Source organism: Athene noctua, chromosome 13 (genome assembly GCF_965140245.1).
Source record: "Athene noctua chromosome 13, bAthNoc1.hap1.1, whole genome shotgun sequence".
Lineage (NCBI taxonomy): Eukaryota > Metazoa > Chordata > Aves > Strigiformes > Strigidae > Athene > Athene noctua.
This window is the reverse complement of record NC_134049.1, coordinates 14,937,420-14,950,754: the sequence shown is the minus strand read 5'-3', so window position 1 is coordinate 14,950,754 and position 13,335 is coordinate 14,937,420. Positions and strand designations below refer to the sequence as shown.

At 41.4% G+C, this 13,335-nt stretch overlaps 1 protein-coding gene across 1 annotated transcript in view; it reads right to left on the bottom strand.

Annotated features, from left to right (window-relative positions):
* GLCE (glucuronic acid epimerase) overlaps positions 1-9,888 on the bottom strand; it is a 37,485-nt gene extending 27,597 nt beyond the window's left edge. Inside the window, exon 1 of the mRNA XM_074917338.1 lies at positions 9,656-9,888. The gene's annotated coding sequence lies outside the window, so the exon portion shown is untranslated. The remainder of the gene's footprint in view (positions 1-9,655) is intronic.
* Between the last annotated feature and the right edge of the window lie 3,447 nt (positions 9,889-13,335).

The window sequence follows — 13,335 nt, the reverse complement described above, 5'->3', positions numbered from 1 at the left end:
CCATCCAAACCCTTGTGCCTATCACACTATTATCACTTGGCACATGCAGCTCATCCCAAGATTGGTAACCTGGCACTGGATCTCCTCTGTTTTTTGAAATATCATATATTATAAAAAGATGGGTAGTTGGGGAGGAAACTACTGTCTCCTTCAGCCCAAAATACCATTTCACTGGGAGAAGGATCACACTCCGCAACGCTCTGCTCTTTTTCCCAGGCCAAGCAGGCAGTTTGTTTTAAGAAAAGCCGTATTACAGAACAAACCCTTAAGGAAATCAGCACACATTTTTTAATCTTTGACTCTTCAGCTCCATTTATTGTAGACTATTTATTGGCTTGCAGCTTTCCATGCAAGTTAATCAAAACGCTGTGGGATTCTGGTGGAGACATGGTTACGGGAACAGATCAATTTTACCACCACGGACTGCAGATGTGCCCAACTTCAACTAAACACCTTCGCTTCCTGACTTCTCTGCGACACCTCCCAAACCCAACATTTTTTTTTCTTCTATTCTCTTCTTGCATCTTATTTTACACAAATTAACCTACCGGACTTAAGGAAGAACACAATTTCACTTCTGGATTGCAGATTTTTACCAGGTGCCTGTAGGAAAGCCCCTGCCTGAAGCCTGCAAGCAGTTCCCCCATGCCAGCAGGGAATCGAGGTGTCGGCCATACCAAGAGAACTGGGCAGGCACCGGCCCAGAGCTGCTGCACATCAAGTCTTCCTAACTCCCTGTCAGTAAGGCAGGGGAGTTAAATTAGACCTCAATACTTACACCAAATATTTGGTGTAGCCCCATTTAAAATCAGCAAAGATTCATTCAACATCCTCAGGAAACAGACATTTTCACAGAAGCTGCACAATGTAAATCCTCAGAATCCCAAGATTTACCTACTAATTCTTACAGAATTCCGTTTATGAAAAAACAGCTATTAACATGAAACAAGCAGGGTAATTGCAGTTCTCTTATTCAGTTCTTTTCCTGCAAAAAGAAGCCACAACTCCCTCCATCTCCCCCCAGCACTTCAGGGGAAAGGGAATAATTTGCAATAGATGTGTGGTCTTTGATCACTGGTCTGAGACTGAATCTAATGGACTGTAAACTACCAACCTCTCCCATGTCAATAAATGATGTACAGATATGTATTCATACAAACACGTATAATGCACTGGGACAGCAAGTCAGAACTGGCAGGAAAATATTCTCTTTTCCCAAACAGGTTAAATTGTCACCAGTTCATGCATTCACTCCTGTTTCTAAAAGAAACTCGATTTTGTGGTTTACCTGTTTTTTCCAATGCAAGTTCTGCTCTGCAGGAGTGGGAGTCGATTCTCCTATTTTAAATAAACTGCTGTGAAACATCAACAAGCCCAGTGCCTCCTCTCCTCCGCAAAGGTGGGCAGCATCGCTACCACGAGCTTAATAGCAAGGAGGATTTCAAAGAAGGAACAAACAGGAATGATGACAGCAAGTTAGCTATTTTGAGGAGAAGCAAAGCAAACTTCAAAAAGCTTTAAGAACAGCCTAAAATTTAAGTAAGGCCAGTATTATTCAGAATTCCCTCAGTATAAAGTATTTCCAAAACGATCAGCAGGTGGAAAAATTCCATTTGCAAGCAAAAAACCCCATGCCAACCCCAAACCTTTTCACAACCATTCTGAAGATAAACCCAATTCCAAGGACACTCCTATGCTTCACTCCAGATCAGTGCGCCCTTGACCTTCCAAATGTGACTTGTAGCCAGTGAGGTGTCTATGACTAAACTGATGTTTGTTGTTTTTTTTTTTTTTAAACAAACCCACGCGTTTTCCAATGGCAAAAAGTGTTGTCTTAAGACACTAGGGCAGAAACTTAAAACCCACACAGAAGATAATCTCCACAGCAAAGGCAAGTTACAAATATTTAAACTGAACAGAAACCACTAACACAGGAAGGCTGCCAAGAAGTCCAGTTACACCATGAGCACCAGCCTTCCTCCTCTCCACACAGTCTGCTCTAAACCATGAAACATGCAACTCATTGACAGAGGAACAGGGAAGAAGAGGAGTCAATTAAATATTCCCTCCTGATCTGAACTACTTTTATTCAGTTTTCCTAGAAGACCTTTTATTATCAAAGCAAGAAAAAGCACACTTTGCAGCAGCAGTTCCTAAAGCACTCATCTAAACACAAACTGCACTACTTCTACCTATTTTTACATTATTATAAATATCTGGTTTTGCTGCACAGATTTTAGAAAAAGAGAGTAGTTCCAGTTTTAAACTGGCAGTAGAATATTTTGGTATCTTGTTTCAACCCTCTGATGATAGTGTTTTATGTTAACTCCTGCTGGTTCACAGCAAACAACTAGCACTATTCGCTACATTCCAGAACAGCAAAAGTTATAGATGTTCAGGTCATCAGAAGATACTCTAGAGACCAGAAGTCTCTAACTATTCTGCAAATAGTCAGAGAGGTTAAATGTTAAGTGTTTCAAGATTTGAATAGCTTTGCCTCTTTGGAGGAAGAGCTTTTACCAAAATGAAAATACCTTTACCAAAAAGATAAGAAAATATAAACTGTTTAACCTCAGCTAAATCTATTCAGAGTGAAGCCTCCAGCACTCAACAAGCTTAAGGAAATCGCCGCTTGATGAAAACTCACTCAGCAGGTTCCCTTTTAGAGACTTTATGAGCATCCTCGTAGTTCAGACACTCAGCTCAGTTCCCCAGATAGGAAATTCAGACGAGGGTATTTGGAAGCAGCACGAGCTGACCTCAAAACCTTACTCTCCATCGAATGCAGAGAGGAAAACTTCAGTACTTGAGAAGAGTGCCCACAGTGAAAGTCAGCGTGCACAGCACCAGCTTATCCCGGTTCCCAGGTCTTCAACTTGCAAGATGATGAACACAGGAAATACAGAGAAAGAAGGAGAACGAGCACAAAGGGAGGAGAGCTTTATCAATCTGTCTATATACAAACATAATGATTGCTTTATAGACAAGTTATGTCTATGCTACAATGAGGTCATTAATCTAATGAAAATATATCAAGAAAAATGTGTTGAGACTGACGATACTGTACCTCATCATTAATCCTGACCATATAACACTGCTACAGGCAAAAGAACTATTAAGATGAAGACACTTAAATCACTCTACAGATGGAACTCATCACACCCCTGTAAAAATGGTTTATTAGCAATACACTTCAAAGCATTATCTGAAATTTTATCACAAGTTATTTAGTACGTATTTAATATCTGTTGTGGCTTTATTGTTGCATCTTAGTTACTTTCAGAAGTTTGTACTATTAATGATAGGTCTGCCACTGACAAATGGAGCATTGCAAGCATAATTTACTCACAAGTGGGTTCTTTGTGGGGAGTTTTTTCTTTTGAGCAACTGGCAGTGGCATTGCCAAAAAATTCTGCAAACATGCAAAGATCCAGTTAGCAATTAAGCATTAACAATAGCTTCGCTGATTATACTGTTTATGCAGAACACATTCAGCAATATGCATTGCAGCAAGAGACCGCATATACAGACGGGATAAAGTGATTCATAGCGTTTCTGTGCTAGCAGCTTTGCTGAAAATTTAAATAAAAAGAATTTTCAAAGTAAACATTTTAAGCAGAAACGTAAGCATTTAGTATTCTATGCACATACAAGCATTTCTATTTTACGCATTATAAGCATTTCTATTCTATGCATTATAAGCATTGACTAATAATGCAAATAGAGTGTTTTTGACTTCTTTCCCAGCCTCACCAATAATTTTCAGAAAATATGGTGCCTGGAAGATACCAAGTAAAGGCATGAAAAGCTAAAACTACTAGTTATTCTGCCCTTTGCATTGCTGACACCACTGGCTGCCAGGCATGACATAAAGCAGGTGGGTTCCTGGCGGTGCAGAGGAGAAGCCATCACGGCAGCCTGCCCGCCCCAGTGTCCGGCCAGAGGCAGCCAGGGCTGCGGGCTGCCGTGCCATCACTCTGCCACGGAAAACACGTGGATTGGTATAAAATTTGTTAACTGTGACCATCAAGGCACGTAAGCAGACTAACTCCGTTAACGTGAGCTACTGCAGAGCAACGGGTTTGATCCAAAGGCATTTCCATTTTAGCTGGAGCAAGCACAGCATTACAGGAAGGGTGCTTGTAAGGGTTAATGGTGTTAGATGGATGCGAAGACAAAGTATTTACTTGTGAGCAAGATGTACAAAACACCATTAGCAAAGCTGCCAGAGAGAATGCTAATGCCACCTTCCTCTCAAAGAAATTGTCAGTAGCTGTATCTTCCTATTCAAGTGGTTGCTAGTTCTCGAGAGTCACTTCCAGAAGACAGGGGAAACGCAATTACGGAAAATAGCGATATCTTTGTCAAAAACCAGCAAGCAATTAAATCTCCCCTACACATGGAAACATGTATTAAAGCTAATTACTGTACATCGGTCAATGTAATTGCAACTCAAATGCAGCATGGTCCACATAATTAGTTGGCACTAATGGAAACCTCACAATGCAACAAATGTACTAAAACACTCTGCATCGGGAGTATTTCCTTGCAGTACCAGAAGTCAGGCTACTTCTGTTGTCAAATTTAAGGAGCACTTTGCCAGAGAGAAGACGGGTAGATATCCCCTCCCGCCTCCCCCAACAGCAACATCTGAAGTTACTGAGGTCCTCACACCTAAAGGAAGCTGCCCGGGACCTGCTGCTAGAGGCTGCAGCACGAGCTACTCTCAGTATCTTGATTTGGGCACATCGGGTTACAAACGAGGCTATCAAAGCTGATACACACAAGCGAAAAATATTTTGTTTTCCCTTTTGCTGTTCTTGTTAGCTTAGCTTCCTTTTGTTCAGTTAGGTATAACCCTCACCGTTGAGAAACTGCTTACGCAACTCTGAGATACTCTCAGAGAGGGCACGACAACATTTCCCAGCCTTCAGCTGGCTAGTGGGCCAGTTCCACTTCGATTTATACCGCTTGGTGATGCTCAGAGACACTCTGCCAAAGCGGGAACAGCAGGAAGGTGAAGGAAGATTTGCAGCTGCAGCAAGTCCCGTCAGGACACCCAGGGCATTTATTAACTCCTCGGGCAATGAGAAGACAGTGGTAGAATTTAACAACCATCTCTGCTGAGCCTGGTACCTTCTAAAGCATGAGAAGAACCACATGCTTATAAAAGAGCACAGTACAAAGCCCAAAATGTTGGGCAGAAAAACTATTTTGTTGCAAGTTTCACAGAATTAGAAATAGTTAATTATTAAAGTGATTTTACCCCTCCTGCCAGGTGTATTTCTCCAAGAAAAAAAACTAGTTTCACCTTCTGTGAAGGACACCGTGAAAGACCAGTTTGACTGCAATGGCAGATCTTTCTCCAGTGACAGAGGAGTCGTACTAGGCTGGGTGCAGCACGTAACAGTGCTCAGCTGGGCAAATAAAGGCCAGCACATACCTGGTGTCATCTCAGTGACCATCAGATGTATGCTACCCTACAAGCCAAGTCTGCAAGCAAACAGCACGAGAGAGATTTTATAGGAGAAATGCTGAATTTACCAGAAAAATTCTTTGTTAGGCAAGTTTTCCTCAGAACAAATGGCCAACACTCTCCTTTGTAAAGGCTGATTATTTGCAGGCTCTATGAGCTGTAAGTCAGTTTAACATTTTGTCTGGTTTTGGTTTAGTTGCAGACACCTGCCCAGTTTCTCAGTGGTTTTGAGCTTGTAATCCAACATCACTGCTTATCCACCAGTAATATGCTCTAGCCTAACAAATGAGTGGTTTAACACACATTTAGGGTCTTATTTCAAGTAGGTACAAATTAACCAAACCACCTTTTTGCCATCTGCTTGGAGAAACAAATTCCCACATTAAGGTAATAAAATATGGTGATGTGACATTTCCAGGGTAGTTAGGGAAAGGCGTGTTTGGGCACAGCCCCCGAAACACAGCCCGTCTCACCTCCACAGGGAAACAACACAAAGTACACTGAGCTTGTGGAAATTTCCAAACAGAAGCTGGTCCTTTGGAGAAGAAAAAAAAAAATCAAACAAAAAAACCCCCCTGCTGGGGAAGTGGCTCTGGATGTGCCAATCTAGACTCTATCACGATCGTAAAATACGGAGGAGGAAGGGAAAGCTTATGCATCTGTTTCCAGCAAGGGAACTAGGTCACTCGAGAAGCAATTAGCAGGCTCACTGTGATGATCTCCTTCCACCCAGCCATGATGCATCAGATCCCAGAAGCACCAGGATGGTCACAGGACTGAAAATGCACCCCCTTGTATGAGAGGAGCTCAGAACAACCATCTGAACAAGTTTTTCAGATGCTGCTAGTTAAAAGTTAGCTGAAGGCTGCATTAACACAAAGCAGAAATATAAACCAAAAAGCTGAAAGCTCCTCTGCAGTCTGAAGGCCACCCGTGTTTTACTGGGGTCTGATAGAGCTGATCTTCAACTTCAGCAGGTGTGCCACAGATGCACAGACCTGGCTATTTAAGTATATGATAGATCAAGTGACCTATAAAGACTTCATCCTAATTATTACAGCTGAACAGTTACCACTGAAGCACAAGTAGAATAAGAAACCATCCCAGAATGATTACTGAAAAAGCTAATTTAACAGCCAGCTCTGGAAACATTAACTGAGGTTATCAGCAAAGATGAGAAGACTTCACAGAAGGGCATCAGACTCCAAAAATAATCTAGAAGGCCCTTGCTGCTTTGGAAATGGAATATTCACCTGGAGATGTTACATGAAAGACAGACTGATGGAAAACTCAAAGACATGACCTGGTATCCATGGGCATATTTACCACGAGGGTGCAGGCAGCAGGTTGCTCCTGCCTGTAGTAACCTGGCATCTCTAGTAGCAAGTGAGACACAGGCAAAACACTGTTTTCACCAATGTTCTAAAAGTTTCTTTAAGAAGTTGTACCTGCACAGCCCCCACACCCTACACTGCCAGGAACAGACTATTCTCCTAAAGTTTCTGTCCAACAGCTGTTCAATATTCAAGCGTACAAATAAAATTAATACTAACCTATTTTCTTCTGGATGCTACAGGCATCATCTAGAAATTCAATGCATTCATTCTTTATTCTCTTCCAACCCCATTGACAGCCTATAAATTATTACTTCATATTGCAGGCCATCCAGAGGCTCCAGCCAGGGTCAAAGCAACACGCTAGAAGAGAGACACTGGCTCCAGAAAGCTTCTCAGTCCTGGTCTATCCAAATACCCTTTTAGCAGATGCTAAACCGCTCCCTGTTTGTATAAAATAAACTGTTCAGTCTATGTCAACAGCTTCTCTGCTGCTGTTCCCCCTGGCAGATTAATTATTAGTCCACCCAGATCTTCGCCTTCACCATATTAAATGATGCAATGCCATTTAAAACATATTAAATACAGCAATATACCAAACTTGAAAATCTGAATAATTCATGAAGGTAAAAAAAAAGGTCTACACAAACCTAGGAAATTCTGCAAACATCATTCTTTCATCTACCACCCTCCCCTGTATTTTTTTAAACCAATACTGAACTTGGGGGCAATTAATATCCAATACAGTTCTAACAGCAGCAAAATAATTTTTAGCATCTCCTTCAAACCACTGTTTCATACCATCCATCACTTACAGGAAAACACGATCAAGACAGGAGTCTATGAATAACTCTGCTTCTTCTCCAGGATTCAATCTAGACTGCTTCTAAATATGTATAATGCCTAGACTACATTAACACATTAAAGCTTTGTAGATTGCCATCAGTGCTTCTGTGGCTTAATTTCATCTGTCCCTCACAATTCAGATCTTCAACTACTTTCATCCTAAAGAAAAAAAAAAAATCACTTCACTTTAAATATAAAAACTCATGATGCTCACATAAGCAGATTGCTAAGCATGTTTAAGAGGATATATATTTAAAACCTGGCAGCAAAACTTTATTCCCCTACTAAACAGGAGTATTCTCTTGGATTCTATTGCCTCAATGTTAATAAAAAGCATATTCTACGATCAGTTGAGCTTGAAAAAGTCTGGGAAGGATGATGAGTTTGACAAGTCAAACAATTCCGGAGTAGACTTGGAGAATACAGCAAGCGATAGAAGGGTGAACATTTTAAGCAACTGATAAAAAACCCACCACAAGGGATTCAGCGTGTTTGTTTTTTACTCCAGCTGCACAAAGGATAGAAAGGCACAGTGCAGTAACACAAAATGGATGCTTTTTTGCAAACACCACCTCAATTTCCAAACGAGTTTGTCCAGTTAAAAATTCTTTTCCTACTTCTGACTGGGGGTTTTAATTGCTAACACAGATGCTCTTTTCTGCTCATTCAAAAGTAATGAGAGAATTTCAAACATTCTGTGCCTGAGACGGTCCTGCTGCACAAAGTAATTGGAAATGACAGATCACATACACCAGTGCAGGCTTGACGTTTGTACATCGAGTTCTGAAATAAACCTCGGCAGATTCACAGAAGTACTCACCCCAAGCTGAACAAATTCAGCAGCAAAGGCCTGAAAAATAAAACTTACCAATTTCAGATTAAGCACACAAGAGCAGCATGTATTAATTATTGGGCAGAAGTTTAAAGTTTCCTTTAATCATTTTGAAATGCTTTGAAATCACTTGTCTGGTATAGCAGCTCTGAAAGAGCTTTTATCTTTCAGCTGTAACACAGGAGGCACACTGGAAACCCCAGACGAGATTGTCTACCTTCCAGTTTTGGCATCTCGTTTTGAATTCAGTTTCTTAAGGTTGTGCACAGCGAAATAAACATTTTCTTCACCAGTCTGTGGTGTAAGTACAAAAAAATAATCACTAAATTTAACATAAGGAGAAACTTCACTTAAAAATTAGTCATGGAAAGCCAAGCTTTAGTTTAGTACGTGTATTTTATATAGTAGCTCAAAGCCTCTCTCCAAGTACAACAGGTTAAAAATCCTGCCTCTTCTGTGCTGCCGAGCTCATGCTTATAGCATGGATAATTATATACAACATACAAAAGAAGGTAATTAACATACTTCTCACATAAAAACAAACAGCTAGGCTAATAGCATGCAGACCTGTTCTCACGCATCACCTTACTGGGAATAATTCACCATTGATACTTACAAGCACTCACACTGGAGTAATTTATGGATACCATGGTAACATAACTACAGCTCACCAAGTCTCACCTTTCATGAAATTCATGCAAGTACTACCTCTCTAAAGTGAGATTTTTCCCCATCTCCACCCTATTTCCCCCCTTCCCTGCCCAGCATCCTTCAGAAGTGACCGGAGCTTACTTACCGTACAAACGAGGAAAAATAAAAACCTCTGAAAATGAGGTTTTAGGCACGACCAGCCCTTCAGCTGTACAACAAAACCAACCAGCTCATCTCTGCCTGAGCAGCACAAACAAGCTGGTGGAGTCCCCGCGCTAGGCAGCCTGCTTCCCTTCCTCTGGGCAGGCTGCGCCCGCTTACTGCCAGGACACCTCCTGTAAACACAGAGCCATATGCCTTCTGCAGCTGCGAGTTATTAAATTGGATGGATGTTAACCATTTAGGCATCGACAGCAGGCTAAACATTTAAACACGTTACAGAAACTCCAGCCCGAGAGTTAACCAAATACAGACATTTATTAGGCAGGGAACAGGGAGAATATGCTCCTTTCTTACCTTAAGCAAAGGGAGGTCTCTGAATTCTAATGCATCTCAGATTTTTCAACTTCAAAAATGTATCAGGTGGTGATTTAAAGTGATTTCCCTCTCTGATTTCCTACAGGGGAGATGTGGAGAGAGAGAAAAAAAAAAAAAGGAAAAATTGAAGCACTTAAGGATCTGCAACAGCCATCGGAGTTGAATTTTTTCCCCTCTATCTGTAAAAATCCTCTTATTCAGTCCTGTCTGCTCTTAAGACAGCACTGCTGACGAATTTCAAGGCTCAGCTCTTGACATGCAGAATCACTGAAGGATCAAGAGCATAAATGTCACTTCCTCTAGGCAGCACATCAACTGCAAAGGAGCCTAATCTGCTCTCCCCACCACAATCCTACCCAATTGAAGAGTAAATCCTGACATCTGCCTCATGCAGAGCTTTCATTAAACGTTTCTGAAGAATTCCAATTTAAAGCCCCTATCTAAAGGATCCCAGTTTTAGCTAAACCATTATGTAGTTTGACTCGAGAAACTGTGCAAGTGGAAGAATATAAACTGAAAAGCTAATAAAACAGAAGTCAAAGACTAACCTTGAAACAAATTACAGCTGGCTACATCTGAACGGTAGCAGAGGCTTGGAATTATTAAATGAGCTTCAGAAGAGATTTAACTAACCAAATTCCACTGCAATGCTTTATTTATGGTATGTGTGCTGGGCCCAAAATATTTACTAAGGTTTTTCCATCTCCTTTATTGCTTTTGCATATTTCCTAATCAAATCCAACAGGTACAAACCCTATGGAAGCTAGAAGAATAGTTTTGTTTGACAGTATTTCATAACAGTGACCTAACGTTCCTTAAAATAGAAATCAGGTGCCATGAACACAACATCCTAAATACATGCTACATAGGGATTAAACAGAAATCAAGACACCAGCATCAACTTGAAACACCATATAATGAACTCCTAAAATGGCATTTTAATGGTCTCTGCCCTTCCTCAACTTGGCAACAGCGTGTATAATTACTCTCTTATTAGCTCTCTGCATCCTTCCCTTGCATTCCCAATTTAAAATTAAACAAAAACTCTTCTGTTGGAGTTTGCCTTGAAAAAGTCTTGTTTTAAAAGGATTACCCGTCGCTAAATGCAAACTGGATTCCATAAAAGGAGGCTTATTCATGCACTTGAAGTCTATTTCTTTAGGTATCCAATACACACCTGGATCATTTAAAAATCTATTTGAATTTTTCTTACTGAATTAGCTCAATAAAGTAAATTTTATCGCCCATTAAAATTTATGCCAACACAACTTGAGCCTGCACGGTATTTCTTCCTATAATCCTCTTGCTAGAGGCTCAATTTAATAAACAAAGGCAGCTCTAATAATTCAAATCTTACTTTCAAAGATGTGATGTGCCTGTCAGAAGCTTTCTGCAACACAGTCAGTACATTTCTTCAGTCTCTCTCCAAGGCTTTGCATACGTTTAAGCCTGCGTCTTGCCTTTTGAATGCTGATAACTACTGTGTTTCTTTTCTCTCCTTTAAAGGATTAAACGCAACCACAGAGACATTTTTATTAGTGCATCATGCACCATTAAATTGTCAGCTTGTCTTCCACGATTCTCTTTAAAAAAAAATAAATACATGGCCTTGAAAACATCTTCACAACAAAATACTCATTTTCTTGGCACTTATTTATAAACTGAAGCAAACAAAGCCAGAATCCAACCACCAAAGCACCACATGTATTTTCCTTACAGCCAGGTTGCTGAAGACGAGAACCACTCAACACACAACATGTATTTTTAAAGACTGCGCAGTATGTTCACATAACATCGACCAGAAAGCCCTTCGCTTGGCTCCCCAGGAGATTTATTTTTATTATTTAAGAGTTTACCCTACTGCCTTCAAGATGCAAGGCAAGAACTCCCCCATTTAGCGCTCTGGTCATATGGGAACACACCCAGAGAAGAAATACAAGTTTTTAACAGAAGAAAACTGATATTTTCATCCATGACAGTCCTCCATACACGAAGGATGGTGCCAACACATGTGCTAAGTGTCCCATGCTGAGAAGATGACGGTTTAGGATTCCCTGCAGTTACTTCCTAAGGACACTCAGGATTTTTAATACCTCCATTATTTTTTGTCAATATTTCTACCTGGGAGTGAACTGCCTCTTTTTCATAGACTGCAGCTTCCTTCTCTTAAACTCTTAACTACCACTGATGGTGCCTAAAATTTCCTTCAACAGGGCTGTGCCTTGGCATGATTTTCAACCAGCCTTGCAGCCCTAACATGAGAAAAACCAGCCAGCACTACAGAAATTCAGTTCCTGCCCAAATCGAACCCATCTAGAGGCTTCTGCCCATACACATCTTTTGTGTCTCACTACCGAGTTTTAAAAGTAACCAGCACGTTTGACTTCAGAAGGCAGGAGACCCATTGACACTTTAGATTTGCACATTCCTTTTGTTTTTCAGTGTGGGCAGCAAAAATATCCCCGCCTCTCTTTATCAAGGAGAATTCCTCTCTAAAATACTGGTAAAATTCCAGAAACTCTTGCGGTCCTGTTCAACACTGCTGCAGAGATCAGTGCTGGGTAAAGATCCCTTTGCTCCCCAGTGTCCCCAGCTGGGCAGGACCGGGCTGGTTCGTTACAACAGGTCAGCAGAGAATAAACAAGGAGCATCCCTGCAACAGCTTGGACACAGTCAGGAGAGTCAATCTGGCCAAGTTATGTTCCTGCCTGCTCCTGGCTTGCAGAAAGAACAGCTGCAGAGCCTGGAAATAAACCCAGGAGACTGCCTGAAGGCTGAGCACGAAGCAGCCAAGCAGGTGCATTGCCCCCGTTTCTGTCGCAAGGCGAGAGGCAGCTCATGCCAACAGCTTGCACCGGGGGCTAGACGAGGGCATTGCTCCAACAGCGAAGAAATCCCTGCGGGTACCTTCAGGAGAGGGATGGAGATCCTGACGCAGTCAGACACTCAGCCAGCTCCACAAGGACTGCGGTAGGTGGAGAGTGAGAGGACAGAAACCGAGCAGGAGAAGGCACAAGTGACACTTAATGCTGCCCCGAGAGATGGAGAGCGGCTCTTTTCTGTTCAGAGGAGCCCAAAGCCACGTTGGAAGCAGCAGCTCAACGTGCTGGCTTCTTCAGGAGGCACCTCGGCAGAAAATCAGTTGACTTGCAGGTTGAATTCACATACACACAGTTGCACATTTTCCAAGAGCTTTTACGAATACATGCAAAAAATGAAAGATTTCTAACCATTAGTAGATACAAGTTTTTGCTTTCTGGTCCAAGCCATCTGCTTCATTTTAAGCCTTGCTCCACTCAGCTTCACTTCTCCAAACTCAGCTTCGATGCTGAAACAAAGCTTTGGATTCCTTTTGTTATACATCTGAAATTATAGTGATTGCAGCACAGTTTGGTAAGTCATTAATACACGTACTGAGCGATTAGAAGCCTTTGCCTGCAACCTGCAATTTCAGCACAACCACAGCAGTGTTATCAGATAATGTGTTAATAACCTGCTGTGTCTAAATACGGCGTTCCAGCAATAGGCATGTGCTGGTTTCAGAACGACAAAACAAATAGCCAAGCACACAGATTTTACACAATCAATTCCAAACTCCCAACTGAAGATGAAATCGTGTTTCTAGATATGAGCTAACACTTTATAAAACATTGTAGGAA